We start from the raw sequence: 18,116 nt of genomic DNA on the forward strand, positions 1-18,116 counted from the left end.
ACGACTATGTTTATGAAACGAGGGTAAACGAGCTTCTTAATTACTATTACAGGCAAGATGCATACGACTCTTTTTGTTCGATCATAATTACGACTGTAATGTCGTAAATGTCTAAGTTTTGAGTTTTAACAAATATCTTACCTTGTTATTTTGCTGATAATGAAATGGTGGCCATGAGTGTATTTTCAGCTTTCTCAACTATTGCTGCAGATATCAGGTACGGAATGCTTTTGCGCTTATACCATTTTTATTGTTTTTTTGCAGGACTTTGGCATAATTTTTAACCTCAAAGCAACACACATTAAAACATAGGAAATTAACTAAATTTATTAGAATATTAAAATTAACAAGAACAGAATTTATTTCATTTTAAATACATGTTGTTGATTGTGTAGTTTGTGCCTGCCATTTTGGATTGCTTCTGTCAAGGCTTGCTGGTTGTTCAATGTACGATATTAATCAATAACGCATATGCTTAGTTGGAAATCGATAGTTGGATTAACATAATGAATAACATTAAGCAATAAGATGACATTAAGATAGTTACGTCACATGTAATTAGCATATTAAAGTATGGTAGAGCTTAAAATATATATAATGTATGTCAACATGCTCTTACTGAATGGAAAATTGCTAGTTAAAAAAAACTGAGTTGTAAAACCAGAAAAAAGTCATGAACAGATTTAAGTGTAAATAGAGGAAAAGTAGATATGGAATAGACAGCAGTTTCGAATATGAAATGTTACATTTCATAAAATAATTATAATATTTGACTCTTTAGTTGGTTAATTTCATTTTATATAGGGTGTTTCAGAAATACTTTGACAAACCTTGGGTGCATGTTCCTCACAACAAAACAAGAAAAAATGTTCGTATAAACATATATCTAAAAATCCTTAGTTTTTTAGTTATTAATGAAAGAACATAATGAAACATCTGTTAGATATTGTCAGCTTGGTAGCAAGTGTTGCGAGTTTAATCAATTCAGAAACTCATAACAATGAAAGTTTACGTTCAACGCGTTTCGAAGTAGAATCCAAAAACTTAAGTTTGTAACCGATAATAATATTCATTTTGTTAGATGATCGAATGATGTTATCGATACAAGTCTGCTGATGCACCCATTGTATCCTAGATGGCGTGTGTGGAAGCCAGAAAACATTTTGAACATTTGTTATGAGTTTCTGAAATGAATAAAGTTGCAACACTTGCTACCAAGCTGAAAATATCTAACAGATGTTTCATGATGTTCTTTCATTAATAACTAAATAACGAAGGATTTTCGGATATATTTTTATATGAACTTTTTTTCTTGTTTTGGTGTGAGGAACATGCCCCAATATTTGTAAAAGTATATCTTAAACACCCTGCATATGTAAGTAATAATGATATGATATATGATATGATATGATATGATATGATATGATATGATATGATATGATATATGATATGATATGAGATATGATATGATATATGATATGATATGATATGAGATATATGATATGATATATGATATAATATGATACAGTATGATATGATATGATATGATATGTTATGATACAGTATGATATGATATGATACAGTATGATATGATATGATACAGTATGATATGATATGATATGATATGATATGATATGATATGATATATGATATGATATATGACGAGATATGATATGATATATGACGAGATATGATATGATATATGACGAGATATGATATGATATGATATGATATGATATGATATGATATGATATGATATGATATGATATGATATGATATGATATGATATGATATGATATATTTCGTCCCAGCACTTCTTTACATGCAATGGTGTACCTCACATTTCTGTATCCGGTGCCACCATTAACATATTATTACAATAACACATTATTTGCAGTACACGTCTACACAAATACTCCCAATTACACTATGCACCTTTTTTGTTACTTGGGCAATCTCCCCTTCATTATTTCTCCTACATTTCCTTTGCTATTCTCTATTTGTTCATTAATCCTAATATATCTAATATTATATACTTCTTTCATACCCCCCTTTTCCTCTAACTACTATTCACTAAAATCTCAATTTCAATTTTTCTCTATAAATTATTATATTGAATTATTTGACCTATTTGTTTTGTGACCTTTTATTCATTTACTGTTCCAACGTTCAAACGTTAGTACTAATTTTATGCTGTCACTTGTTCACTTTTCTTAACCCTTTCTCACTATTTTCGCTCATTCTTATTTGCGCTCACTTTCACTTTCTCACTATTCTGCTTACACCTAATCCTTTGTCACTATTCTCACTTTCTATAAATACTTATATTTTATTCTATACATCTGCTTATACACTTTCTCTCTACCCTATACTTCTCGATCTTTTCCAGTTTCACTTTACTTGCACTTTTTGATCATATCCCCACTATTTTTTAACACATATCAAATATCTCTGCTAAATCCTCAACTGTCGCAAGTTTTGACCTTTCTTTACTGTTCGTCTCTGCCGTATTTCTGTCTTTGTCTTTCTTTCTATTTATTTCTTCTTCTATTCCTCTTTTATTTTTCTCCCTCAAGCTTTCACTTTCACATACTAGATTTCCACTTACACTCGCACCCTTATTCCTCACACTACTTTCTTCCCTATCACTTCCTGACTCTTGGTTTCTCTTTTTGTCACCCCTCGCCTTTTTTCTAGCGCCGTGTTTCTTGTTCCGTAAGTAATAATGGTAAAGGTTCTGTAATATCATTTATTAATGCAACACACGTCTCGTTATATACCTACTAATTTATGCACAAAATTTTGTGTTGCTGATTAAGAAAGAGGCTATTAATTTGACGTTACTTGAATTTTTGTCCGTAACTGTTTCCCTTCCTTCAACACATGAAATTAATTTATTGTTACAGTTGTTTTCAGAGAGACTAATTTAAAGCATTCTTTTACTTAATGTGATCCGCTTTATAATCAACTCTACTCTCAGCTGCTGTCACCTATAATTCCCTCTCACTGAAGCACCGCACTCGGCGGGTTTTCTCCTTTAGACAAAAGGAATTTATTTCCTGTCTTATTTAGCCTCATCTCTATTATTTAGAGATGTACTCTCTGGATTTTGTACAATGGGAGAACAAAATTAATATTGATTCTTGTGAGAAAAATGACATTCAATACTTTTGTGAGAAATATTGCAACATATAGATTTCCGTCTGTCAAAATATAACATAAAGACTATTTAATATCTGTAGTAATTTATGTAATTAGTATTATTTATTAATAGTTCAAAAGTACATAAACTCAATCTTAAAACTGATACATTCACAAATAATGATAATACACAATATTTACACAATTTAATAACAAATTTTCTATCATATAATTATTCAACTTACGTTGGTTTAACTTACACTTACTTCTGGATATCTGTAGTAATGACACGAGAGGTCTGAGATTTCCCAGATAAATCGAGTGACATTAATTAGGACTATTTCGCGAATAAAATAAAAATGTAAATAATATATAATATTCAATGTAAATTTCAGACAGTGAAGTGAAACCATACCATTCCAATCTTTTTTTTATTGGGTTATTTTACGACGCTGTATCAACATCTAGGTTATTTAGCGTCTGAATGCTATGAAGGTGATAATGCCGGTGAAATGAGTCCGGGGTCCAGCAGCGAAAGTTGCCCAGCATTTGCTCGTATTGGGTTGAGGGAAAACTCCGGAAAAAACCTCAACCAGGTAACTTGCCCCGACCAGGATTCGAACCCGGGCCACCTGGTTTCGCAGCCAGACGCGCTGACCGTTACTCCACAGGTGTGGCCCCATTCCAATCTTGATTACAACCATCTGTTATGATAGTTCTCACTATAACGAATATATAAAAGGGTGACAATATAAATCTGCTTGATACTCTCTCCCTTTCTTTCATTTAGCAATTATATCACAGACTTTTAACACGTTAAATTTACTGTCAGATGAATATACCTGCTTATTAAAACAGTACACAACACGTTCTTCAGTTTTTATTGAACTATAACTTCATTAATGAGGCTAATAGATGCAAACCTCGCCTTGCCCATATTAAATGATTTTCCACAATTCGGGGGGGGGGGGAAATTATTATGTTAGATTATATTTTATGATCGTATTAAACCCTTATTTTGTGGAAAATCGAAACCCAATAATATAGACATACTCTGAATTTTATTTTTGGATAAGACCAATTATGCTATTTAATGATATGGATAAGGCAAATTTTGAAGAAAATAATATAATTAGATGGGAAGATAATATTAAAATGGATTTGAGGGAGGTGGGATATGATGATAGAGACTGGATTAATCTTGCTCAGGATAGGGACCAATGGCGGGCTTATATGAGGGCGGCAATGAACCTCCGGGTTCCTTAAAAGCCAGTAAGTAACTAAGTAAGTAAGTAAGTAAGTAATCTAATTATGTATTAGTAGGCCTATATCTGAATATAATCATTATTGTTTGACAATAATTGAAGCTACTGAATTAAACATTAGCCTATCCTACAGATTCATTACGTGGAACATTTCAAATTTTTATTGAGTTTAAACAGATGAAATGTGCAAGAGATTGAACAAAAATTGTTTCAGTTCAGCACATTATAAATTTTGCTGCTAAACCGTTATTCAAATACCAAAATGACATTTGACTTTTTGGTTACTTACACCCTAAAGAGATTCTATGCTTAAAATGAATACAGTTATACCCCTTTCGTCCTGTATGTACCTATAATATATATATATATATATATATATATATATATATATATATATATATATAAAACGTCACTCAGAATAAAACGTCACAACATCATACGTTCTAAGATCGCAGATGCACTTCGACCCAAAAATCCAGATGTTCACAAGGAAGTTCATTGTATTGATGATGGTGGGAGCAATCGTAGGATGGATATCATAGCTATAAATAGGAATACACAGACAACCGAAATAATTGATCCTACGATCAGATTTGAAATCTCTGCCACTGAACCATTTGAAGTGAAGGAAGAGAAAAAGAAAATCTACGAGCCAACGATTCAGTACCTATCAGCGAAATACAACATTGAAAAAATCACAGTTACCCATCTCTTCTTCGGAGCGAGAGGCACCATTCCGAAAACCTTTGTAAAGTGGAGGGAAAAATACAAGCTGAAGAGAGATCTTCAAGATGCCATCGTCACCACCAAAATAAAATTTTCTGTAGCGATATTTCGTCAGCATCTTTATAGTGTATATTCAATTTAAATTATACTAGGTCTTTTTTTTTCTTGTGTCTTGATCACTTTTGTTTGAAACCTATTTATATAATTTTTCATTTTAAATTTTATTGTGAGCTATTCTGTGTCGCAGGGAAACCCAAAATATTGGGTCAGACCAATAAATAAAAATATACAGGATTGTTTCCTATCTCTGATAACGAATTTGAATGACATCATGTGCGTCAGGAATCAAATCGATAGCTGAATTGCGGCGAGAGATGACAGATCAGTGGTGAGTGATTTCATAATTAGAGTGCACGTTGTATCACAGTAGCAACGTCCAAGAAAATCGAGCATTTTTGGGCGGGGTACATAACAAACCTTTCCGATGCCAAGTACAGTTAGGTGAGAATCATAGGAGGCTGCAAAAAACGTGGTTTCGTTATTTCCAAGAAAGGCATCTTGTGTGTACCTAATAAGACTGGCAAAGCTCGGATGGGATTAATTCCAGAGTGAAAAAAGCAAGCAAATCCACCCCCCGTCACAAGTCGCCGCACCCCACGAGATGATACAAATTAATTCCATTAATTTCTATTATAGTAGAATAATCATCTCCAACGCTAACACGTTGTATTCATTGTTAAATTTTTCCATCTACAATTAATTATTATAATTTTGAAATACAGAAGACTCACAACTAGGTACTCCAGGTTTATATTATAATTGACAGAATGTTAACTAGGAATACCGCTAACAGTGATCGTTCTTGAAATTGTAAACTAAATTGTGAAGTGAAATTAATGTGCAAACTAATCAAAAACTCGATTATATATCTGGCAATGTGCTATACCTTATGTTAATTAGTCTACGTGAATTATTTATCATTTTATTCTAAACAAAGCAGTTAAATGGTAGCAAGTGCAAATTATAATCTTTCTGGCATTAATTATGGTTCTGACCTTTCTGTGTTGCGTTCCATTTTCACCAACGGAGTAATTTCTGCAGTGTTCCGCAACGTCTGAAAACAAACAAAACCCTGGTGTTGAAATTTGAAATCTGGAAATTCTCTACACTTCATTTCTCATAAAATTACAAGAACAGAATGTACTATCAGTCATTATTATTATTATTATTATTATTATTATTATTATTATTATTATTTTGTTTCTTTCACGTCTGTAAACTTAACTGGGAGGATAGCATCGAATGAATTAGACGGAAGCGTGAGGAGGCTGTGGAATTTATGAATAAGTTGTACGTGAGTAGGGGAATGGGCTTGAAGAAGAAGAATAATAAGAAGGAACATTTTTATAATGATGAACGAAAATCGACTGTCACAAAATAGTATAAATCGATGGTTGTTGGTACTTATAACTTGAAGTATAGGTAAAAAATACGCAGGGAAATTACAAAGGAAATGACTTCACCGTCTTCCTTCAATGCCGGACAGCATAGAAAGTGGTTCTTGACCATCACTTCATTCCGATCACAAAGTGTGCACAGGGAGCTTGATTTGATGCCGATGCGATACAAATAAAATGTGTATTATGATGATTATTATTGTTGCTATTGTGTGAAATGAAATATTTTTCTTATTTTGGAAGAAATAATTACGATAATTAAAAATATACTTCGACATTTAATCTTTGTAATATCGCTCTGAAGGGTGTAATTTCTAGGTTCAAAGTAACTTGTCTAATAAATTCCTTTGGAAAATTGACCTATTAATAGTGTATTAGATAAAGGAAGAGATGCGTAATTAACAAAGCAGCAATTTAGAAGATACACAGAAAATTGATATATTATACAGAGTGATTCACAAGGATTTACCGCCACTTTCGGAGTATATATCCGAAGACATTCCGAGTAAAAAATGTCATATAAACATATGTCGCAATCTCAATATTTTCAGGGTTACACTAATTTGAAATTGCTAGTAAAATACCTTTTTTCCTTGTTTTTAAGAGTAAAACAATATTGCAAATAGAGAATGAACCTTTCAGAAGTATCATTTCTTTAATTGGCCAGTATTCTGAAGCTAAAAATATGTTGTTACAAATCATACGATTTTAGGAACTTGAGTCTTTACAGTTTAATTATGCATCCTAATATACTGTCTTGAAGAATTTACTAGAGTGGCGTGATTTGTAACAATTGTGATAATGCGTAAGAAAAATGTAATTTTGTAGTTAAAAATCGAAAAAAAAAAAATCTGTACGAAGCAACCATAGATTTGACAACACACTTTTAGCTTCAGAATACTAGCTAATTAAAGAAATGATACTCCTGAATGATTCATTCTTTATCTGTAATATTCTTTTACCCTTAAAACTAAAGAATAATGGAATTTTACAAACAACTTCAAATTAATGTTACTCTGAAAATATTGAGATTAGGACACATGTTCATATGACATTTTCTGCTCAGAACGTCTTCGAAAACAAGTTCCGTAAGTGGCGGTAAACCCTCGTGAATCATCTTGTATATGGTGGTAAATATTCTTCAAGAGATTTGATTACAATTCAAATTTCCATCGGTAGATTTGAAGTGGAAGTGACTACATCCAAGTATCTTCTCCATTTCACGCGATAAGGTTCGAATACGGATCCGCAGCATTTGTAACTTATTATTGTCACTTAAACTCTAGTGAGATTTTAAGTATTAAGAACACAGAGTACGATTTTTTAGGCAATGACAGTTTATTTCTTGCCTTCTTTAACTTTCTGAGGCACTCAAATAGAAATCACTCTTGCAATGTATAGGTATCTGACTTAAGGGGGGAGATACACCATTGGCCTGCTTTTTGACTTCACCGCCTTTTTTTGCTTTAGATACAGACTTCTTTGCCTTGGATGCAGATGGCTGCTTTTTCTTCTTCAGTAACCTTTATTTCTGTATGTTATATAAGTGTACAATTTTCTATTACTTTTATTTCTATATTTACGAATGCACTTCCCATTATTTTTTCATACTTACGTCTTAGTGTGTACTCGCATATTATATTCCTCGGCAAAACATGTAATAATATTGCTTGTTTCATATTTTATAAATAACAAATTAAGAAAACATACATAGGATGTAATACCATAATTATTACACTAATACTGAACTATCATAAAAGTTTACATTTTTATCATACACTTTAAATAGAAATACAAAAAAGTGTGTAAGTTCTATTTGTGAATAATGCGTGTTTTGTTTCGGTGCTTCTAAAATTTTTTCCCCATGCACTCTTTCACTATTATCACACTGTAATTTCCCCCAGTGCCGACTTAAAAATAATGCATATGAAATTGAAAATATTTTACTTCATACAGTGTATAAATGGATATATATTTAACTTATTTGTATTTTATAGTCCTCTTTCCAACCTAAAACCCTTAAAATTCTTCTCTGGGTGGGAACCGTTGGTTTAGGTTAGATGAGTGTGCCGCGGAATTATAAATTACAGCTTTAGTGTGCCACATGTTGAAAAAGGTTGAAAAAACACAGGTTTATCACAGCAGTGAAAGATATGAGTTATCGTAAGTGCCTTGTAACAATGACCAATTCATTATTATTCTTCTTCCCATTTCTTGATTGATTAATTGAATGAATTAATTAGTTAATTAATTAATTCAGTCGTTCTGAACTTAAGAAGAGACGAAAACTCCCGTTTTACGAGGGTATAACCTTTGTATGAAACAACGATTTAAAGTTAGGAGAGGAGAAGGAATGTCAGAAGGAAGAGTAATAGGAAGAGGAGTGCGACAAGGATGCCTTTTATCACCTACCCTGTTCATAATGTACTTGGAGGATTTAGTGAAGAATTTTTTTCAGAATATAGGAGGAGTGATAGTAAGAGGAAGAAGAATAAAGTCCATAAGATTTCCTGATGATACGAAGTGGTTAGCAGAAGAGGTGATGATACCAAGAGATATGTTACTAGAGCTAAATGACAGCTGTGAGCAGTATGGGATGAAGATAAATTACAACAAGACGAAGATTATGGTCATAGGTAGAAAAGTAAAGAAAATAAACTTGCGAATTCTAAATGAGGCAGTAGAGCAAGTGGACAGCTTCAGATACTTGGGGTGTACTGTAAGCAGTAACATGAGCTGCTGCCGAGAAGTCAAAAGGAGAATAGCAATGGCCAAGGAAGTTTTGAGTAGAAAAAGGAGCATCTTCTGCGGACTTCTAGAGAACGAACTAGCGAAAATATTAATGAAGTGCTTTGTGTGGAGTGTAATATTGTATGGGGCAGAAACATAGACATTACAACGAAGTGAACAGAAACGACTAGAAGCACTTGAAATGTGGATATGGAGAAGAATGGAGCGTGTGAAGTGGAGAGACAGAATAAGAAATGAAGCTGTGTTGGAAAGAGTGGGTGAAGAAAGAATGATGCTGAAACTGATCAGGAAGAGCAAAAGGAATTGGCTGGGTTACTGGCTGAGAAGAAAATGCCTACTGAAGAATGCGTAGGAAGGAATGGTGAATGGTAGAAGAGTTCGGGGCAGAAAAAGATATCACAAGATAAACGACATTTAGATATATGGATCATAAAGACAAAGAGGCATGCAGAAAATAGGAAAGACTGGAGAATGCTGGGTTTGCAGTGGAAGACCTGCCCTTGGGCAGGACTCTATGAATGAATGAACGAACAGCGTTATTGCACGGATAGTAATGCAGAGTAATTGAACCGCGTATTAAATTAGACGAAATGGAAATATAAAAATTGTTAATTTAACTTGTGAAGAGCTGGTGAAGTTCAAATATATTGGAGAAACAGTAACAAATATAAATGATACTCGGGGGGGGGGGGAATTAAACACAGAATAAATATGGGAAATACCTGTTATTATTCGGCTGAGAAGCTTTTATCATCCAGTCTGCTGTCAAAAAGTATGAAAGTTAGAATTTATAAAACAGTTACATTACCAGTTCTTCTTTATGGTTTTGAAACTTGGACTCTCACTTTGAGAGAGGAACATAGGTTAAGGGTGTTTGAGAATAAGGTGCTTAGGAAAATATTTGGGGATAAGAGGGATGAAGTTACAGGAGAATGGAGAAAGTTACACAACGCAGAGCTGCACGCATTGTATTCTTCACCTGACATAATTAGGAGCATTAAATCCAGACGTTTGAGATGGGCAGGGCATGTAGCACGTATGGGCGAATCCAGAAATGCATATAGAGTGTTAGTTGGGAGGCCGGAGGGAAAAAGACCTTTGTGGAGGCCGAGATGTAGATGGGAAGATAATATTAAAATGGATTTGAGGGAGGTGGGATATGATGATAGAGAATGGATTAATGTTGCTCGGGATAGGGACGAATGGCGGGCTTATGTGAGGACGACAATGAACTTCCGGGTTCCTTAAAAGCCATTAAGTAAGTAAGTATGAGATTAGACATGGTAAGATAATATTTCAGTAATAAAATGTGACATGTTACAGACATTCTGTAGTTATTACAACATTTTGGCAGTTCGATTGTCTTTGATTTGGCGCTACATTAAATGCCGCTCTTTCCCATCCATTCCAAATGAACTTCTTTTTTTTCTGGTAACCATTTCCTACTGGTTAAATAGGCACTATGTCAAATAGTGTTAATTTTATTTGGTGGGCGGATGCAAAGCAAAAGTGTGTGGCAACGAGCCGCACCATTACTCAAGCGCAACTGGCAAACGCTCCACTCCTGCCTCACTCAATTAGTTGGCACCCAAAGTCTTGGGGGTGCAATTAAGCCGAGGCGAGTACAGCAATGAATCACAGAAACAAAGCACCTGTGCCTGAGTATTTTGTTATTGGTCCAGTGCAAAAGCACGTGATTTATCTCCGGCGCCGCCTGCTTAAACGAGTTGGTCAGTGGAAATTACTGTGTAAACATTTGAAGACTCGCGGTCTCATGTCTGTGCAAGATACGCTATTGCTGAAATTAGTATCAAACTAATTATGAAATCAGCTTGAGACACAAAGTCCACACATGGAGTGTTAACTTTAAGGGGTAGGACCTACAGGAATGACCAAATCTGAGTTGTTTGGGTAAGAGATAAGTCATAAAATGAGTTGTGATATAAATGAAAATTAAACTTCGAACTCTTATTGCAAATAATTTTCTACAGAAATAAAACACATCAACTGCTAGTATTGTTTTGATTTTTGCACACCCACTTGTCTAATTTAACTTGTGTGCTCATCTGGGGAACAAAATTCCATCTGCACTAAAAATGACAATCCCCTTTACCCGAACACCACAGAAATATGTGTAAAAATTAACACTGTTTTATATTTATCCTAAACATATTTGAGGCACTCAGAAGCAAAGTGATACAAGTGACGTTTAGTAAGTTTTGAGACTTTGAAGTTGAAAAGGAAATTAAAAAATCTGTTACAGGACTATGTTGCTGTAAATTTACAGTTGTATATGTTGGTACCTATATTTTTTAACTTTTAAATAGAAATTATCTATTCTAAAACAGTCTAGGTAAAATTGGGTCCTAAAGTCACTTGTATTATTTTGCCATGGAAATATTTTTGTGGAGAAGTAATATAAGTGCAAGGATTTTCAGTATTTGTATATTATTTAAGAGAAGATCAAGAATATTGCTTACAACATTGAAACATTCCTGTCTTAACAGCATTTGAGCTATCTTATTATAATATTATGGCACAAAATGTGTCTATATAACCGAAAGAAGTAGAATAAGAATATTTTTAATTTTCAGTGAAATTCAGCCTCAGTCGCTGTCCATTACGTCACTAGCCTCATCTGAATAACATCTGTGTTTCTGTCATGAAGTGCGTCTATAGGCTTCCTATCGCTAGTATTCCTTGAACTTCCTCTTCCATGCCATCTTCCACGTCAAAGCCCTGCAGTCCTTATTATAGGCCCCTCCTCATGCTTCAGGTCATCAACGAAAGAGTCCTGTATGGGCGGGATGAATTTCTTTAGGTCTTGCATGTTGCTCCACTTAGCAAAAGTTATCCTTATTGGATCACTGTAGCCTATAGTTGATCAGTTTAATGTGTGCAGGCCTTCCACGAAGATGTTTTGAGAATTCAGTGCTGTAATATATTACCTCTCTTCATTATGGAAAATTAATTAGTCATAAACAGAAGAAATCCAACAAAAATATGTAAACAACGCACTTGTATTAGTTTGCCTCTCAGTCAAAACCATGCATGCATTGTAATACAGGCGTTCGGCCAACATGGAGCAGCACTGACTGGAACTGCACTTATATTACTTTTCTCTGAACAGAACTGACGTTAAATATTTAGAATATACACTTATCTCACTTTTTAAAAAAAATGTCACTTGTATCACTTTGCTTCTGAGTGGCTCATTTCATATTATTGACTCCATTTGAACGAAATTTCAAGGTCGTTAGGAAGAAAATAATTGCTTTTACGCCATTTTTAAATAGCCGCAGCGCTCCAGTCCCTTTACTCTTTCTCAAACTTGACCGTTGACATTTAAATTTAAATTATGGTTTATTTAATGACGCTCGCAACTGCAGAAGGTATGCCGGTGTGCCGGAAAATCTATTGACATGAGCCTGTCACATTTAAACACAACTAAATGCCATCGACCTGGGCCGGGATCGAACCCCAACCTCGAGCACAGAAGACCAGCGCTACACCGACTACGCTACGCAGGTCGACTCTCCGTTGAATATCCGACGTTTATTTATTTTAAATTTTTCGACATTTAATATGTAATATCTCAGACAATAATATAGAAAATTGAATAAAATTATTATCAGGGTATATTCTCAAATTATACAGCCAGTCAAATGGAAAGATTTGATTGGAGTGTATTGTTCATATGGAGAGAGTGAGAATGAATATAACCGTGTCTTCGCTACCCACTTACTTTACAATTTATGACTTCATAGCGTGGCTAACGAGAAAGACAGGCTATGGCGCGACGTCACATTCTTAGTCATAACATGGCCAACATTGAACAAGTTTATATATAAATGCACGTTTAACATGAGTTTAATATAGCAATTCCTTTGTTTTTTAAAACTTTGAGCATGTATTCATATTAGGCGATTGTCAAGATGATAATCACGTGACTCCAATTCGTGCCGAAGCCTTTGAGCGTATTCCGAATCTCACCGGTGAGCAATCCGATGGCATCACGGTGTTCCGACGTCACTGATGCTCCACCGGTGTCGCACTGGTGCCATCAACTTGCAGAGGTGGTGGCAGTCTCCATCAGCCGCCATCAGTGAATCTGACTGGTTCTTGTATAGGGCGGGAATTAGCAGACGAATGACATAGTGCACTGTTGTGTCATGGCGGTGTGTTCTGCTTTAGTTCTGCTGTATTGTTTGTAATGAGCACAACGTAAAAACAATATGTTAATGGCTTATGAGCGAACATGTCAAGGACCCGTTATTACTACCGGTTCAAGAAATAAATTGTTTACGCTCTCTTTTCTTTGAACGAGATGGGAGTACGAAAATTTCGCAAAATTTTGCTAGCGTAGCACAGACAACAACTTGTACAGTCGCCATGACAGCCATCAATCCTTCCAGCAGTTTTGTTCCTTATTTCGCTGCAACGTGACGCCATTGATGCCTCCGGACCAGTGAGATTCGGAATACGCTGTTTCTCGTTAGCCACGCTCCTTAGGCGGTGACGTCACTATCTCCGCGTTCCCTACAGCATTCCGAATCTCACCGGACCGGTGGACAACAATGACGTCACGCTGCAGAGCAATAGGAACAAAACTGGTGGAAGGATCGATGGCTGTCATGGCGACTGTGTAAGTTGTTATCTGTGTTACGCTAGCAAAATTTTGCGAAATTTCCGTACTGCCATCTCGTTCAAAGAAAAGAGATCATAAACAACTTATTTCTTGAACCAGTAGTAATAACTGGTCCGTTGAAATGTTCGCTCATAAGCCATTAACATATTGTTTTTACGTTATGCTCATTACAAACAATACAGCAGAACTAAAGAGAACACACCGCCATGACACAACAGTGCATGATGTCATTCGTCTGCTAATTCCCGCCCTATACAAGAACCAATCAGATTCACTTACGGCGGCTGATGGAGACTGCCACCACCTCTGCAAGCTGATGGCACCGGTGCAGCATCAATGACGTCATCGGTGTAATTCGGAACACCGTGATGCCATCGGATTGCTCACCGGTGAGATTCGGAATACGCTCCTAGTAACTAAGTTGTTTGCTTCTACTGTTAATTTAATGCCATATGTTGAAATGATACCGTACAAAACTCTTTTACACCACAACTGGCCCATTTCTCAGTGAATGAAAACACACTGTTTCAACAGGACGGAGCAATAAGCCACACCGTAAGAATTTCGATAGATGCTGTGAATGCTTTGTTCCCGGGCCGCGTCATTTCTCGGAACGGGGATATCACTTGACCGTCTAGGTTACCTGATTTAACGGTATGTGATTCATGTCTTCGTATGAAGACACCTCAAAACGAAGGTGTTTGGTGGCAATCCACCTAGAACAATTCCAGCCCTGAAACAACGTATACGATAAGAGGTCGCTGCGATACCTGTCAATATGCTGAGAGGGGTTATGCAACAGTTCGTGGCCAGACACGAAGAATGTGTGCGTTTTAATGGAGGTCAACTTGACTGACGTAATTTTTAAGAAATAATTTTTTTCTTGTTGCATACCTAATGGTTATTCATATACTTGTCTCAGTTCCTCCAAAATGTTAGCTCTGCCTCTTTGGTACACAACATCACAAGAAAAAAACCTCAGAAAAAAGTCTCCTGCTAGCCATAGCACACACTGAACTTTCTGTTGTGGTGTCCACATGTTGACCATGGCGTGTTCTCCTAAAAATGGCACCAGGCTTGTTTTAGAAATAAATAAACGAAAGTTACGCAAGCAGCTGTTTTCAGACTTCGTTGCGTAAACTTGGATAGTTTCTTTATCTCGTCAGATGTAAATCTCAACGATATCTTTATCTGGTTTTAAGTGGTGAGCATTTATTTCTCGATCCCTCTAAGCGGGACACGGTGTATATTAAAATGAAACTTTGATAATTGAGAAATGGAAGAAAACAGGTTCATCGAAGATTTCCCGACCCCTGAGTTGGATGAAAACAGTTCTCTAAAAGTCGAATCCCTGACCTCCAGCAAGCAGGAAGCTGTGCAGTTAAGTACCTCGAAACTATGGAAATATGGACGTGCAAATTAAAGTTTCTGACCCAGTTTACCATGTTATTGTTATCCCCACACTATGACTTCACTAATTCCTAGGATTTTATGAAATCATAACTGTTTACTAACGCACAAATCTTGAACTTTGCTTACGAGCTTGTAAAGACAGTTTGACCTTTACCGTTATGTGCGCGTGCTCTAAAACACTATTTCTGCCTGATCGTAGAAACGGCGTAAGACATCAAAACCTATAGGGAAGAGGGAAGGAAAACAATTTCCCCTCGTCAATCATGTAATGTTACGGCTTGGAATCGCAGGTGGCTGTTTTCCGTCGGAATCGCGGGGCTGTGCGATGACGTCAGATAAATCACTTTGCTCCATCACGATTCGGCTTGATGGAGGGGGTCATAAAGCTATAAGATGCGGATTATAAGACTAGCCACCCACGCGACTACGTGCTGGGGCATGATATAAAGTATAACGGGGGGGGGGGGGCGCCTAGTGGAAAAATATCTGCTGCCAGCATGTGTGTCGTACTTAGCTACCCGCTTCATAGATATTACCCTATCTTTTATGCATCTCCCCACCAAAATGTATATACTCCATCGCGCTTTTATCCAGAGGCCATTTTCTAAATCTGTGACATTAGATAGATTTCATGCTCGCTTCTATCTGAAGCAACAGAAGGCACGTGTAAACAATCAGAGTATACAGGGTGTTAAAAATAACATTTACAACGTTTCAGAGATGTGTGTATTTATTCACACCGCAGTGGGTATATACCCGGTGGCAGTGGTAACTAATTACACTCAATAATGACAATAATAAACTTATTAGCGGTAATTAAAAATACAATTAATAATAATACTAATAATTAATACAGGGACATCATTTTATTTTTACTTCAATTTTTATTGTACCTGAGTTTTTGAATGTACTTCACTTCCACCCCTTCCACTAATGAAGTTCAACCGTCTTCCACACAGATCCAAGACCGCATATACAGTCATAGTAGCCTTACCGTCACAGTACGTTCCAAAAATATGTTCGCGTTTTCCAATGACGAAAGAGCTTCCAATATTGCATCATTTTCGCATAGGTACTGTCGTCCATTTGCCTACGTCGCATTCCGGTTTTCCCCACCAGCTTCTATTCACCTCTCTGTAAAGGCTAGTGGCTGGGCTGTCTTAGCTCTTTTCTGAGAACATTAATTTCTGTTAGGAATTGGACATCTACGCAATATTATACCCATACAACTGTTTAAAATAACTTAAATAAAAGGGCCTCGTTAAGTAATTAACTGTCACGTGATTTCCCTCCTTTCTACGATCCTGCGACATAACCACTTTGACGGACAGTAGATAGAATGTCTGAGTAATTTTATCTTTTCGGATCGAGCAGAAGTGAAGATTGAATTTACAGTACGTAAGGTACTCTTTTACAGAGTAGGTACAGAATTATTTCAACATGAGTTACTAGTACGAAGGACGAAACTGGTAATTGGAATGACATACATTAGAACTGAAGCCTGTATCGAAATGAACGGCCACCATTTTGAAAAATGTGTTTAAATATCCATATTATGATTATTTTTCAATTTAACTTCATTCTCTATAGTGTAAGCTAATGTGCTATAGACAGTATAACATACACTGCATAACGAATACGTCCGTATGGACAGCTCAGTTCGTGAGTAAAAACACTCGTTGTTAATACTGTACTGTATTCAGATTAAACAAAAACCTAAAAAAAATTATCAAACTCAAAAGCGTGATATTTCATAGTTTACGTAAATGGATTAATTACTTTTCTTCCCTCCTATACCTAGTAAAGTGATTTGTTTGTATATTACGCCATCGAACTCCAGTCGTGGAAGGGAATAGCAACCGTTGATTCAAAGGTATAGCCAGGTTAATATCAGAAATGTTAGTAAAAATAAAATGATGTCCCTGTACTAACAATAATTAATAATAATAATAATAATAATAATAATAATAATAATAATAATAATAATAATAATAATAATAATAATAGTAACAACAGCAACAACAACAACAAGGGAATATACTAAATTAAATGAAACGATCACTTAAAATAACATTTGAAATAAATCTAATTTGTATCTTAAAACTAAGATCGCACTAAAACCCACGAGTATGATATGTTCATATCTGCACAAGTATCTTTCAAATTACACTCATTTCGCTGTCAACTCACTCACTGCAATGGTACTACGACACATTTCACTGATTCTATCCTGATTTCACTAACACTTCAAAAACATTTCACTGTTCAAATACTATGCACTGCCACTATAAACTATAAAGCTTCACTGACAGGAACACGTTTCACTTACACAGCACACTTCACTGACACGACATACTTCTTCACTGATACAACACACTTCACTGACACAATATAATTCTTCACTGATACAACACTTCAATAACAACATATCATTTACACCCTTTAAATACTGTGTATAATTACCGTCTATTAGTAAGGTCCTTAAGCCTATTTTTAAATACATTTTTGGTTGTTGGTAAAGCCTTTAGTAAGTCTGCAGGTAAAGCATTCCAGTCCCTGATAGTACGATTGAGAAAAGAAAACTTTCCAGTGTCCGTCCTCTGTCTTCTTTCCCTCAATTTATATGAGTGGTCGTTCCTTGAAGAGTAATTTAGCGGCTGCAACCTATTTTTTATTTCTCTCCAGGCAGGCTCACCTCTGTATGTTTTGAACAGT

At 35.5% G+C, this 18,116-nt stretch overlaps 1 protein-coding gene across 1 annotated transcript in view; it reads right to left on the reverse strand.

Annotated features, from left to right (window-relative positions):
* The window catches only part of LOC138700254 (neuropeptide CCHamide-1 receptor-like), a 1,055,160-nt gene that overhangs the window by 465,092 nt on the left and 571,952 nt on the right, over window positions 1-18,116 (reverse strand). Inside the window, exon 3 of the mRNA XM_069826747.1 lies at window positions 6,188-6,246. The gene's annotated coding sequence lies outside the window, so the exon portion shown is untranslated. The remainder of the gene's footprint in view (window positions 1-6,187; window positions 6,247-18,116) is intronic.

Source organism: Periplaneta americana, chromosome 5 (genome assembly GCF_040183065.1).
Source record: "Periplaneta americana isolate PAMFEO1 chromosome 5, P.americana_PAMFEO1_priV1, whole genome shotgun sequence".
Lineage (NCBI taxonomy): Eukaryota > Metazoa > Arthropoda > Insecta > Blattodea > Blattidae > Periplaneta > Periplaneta americana.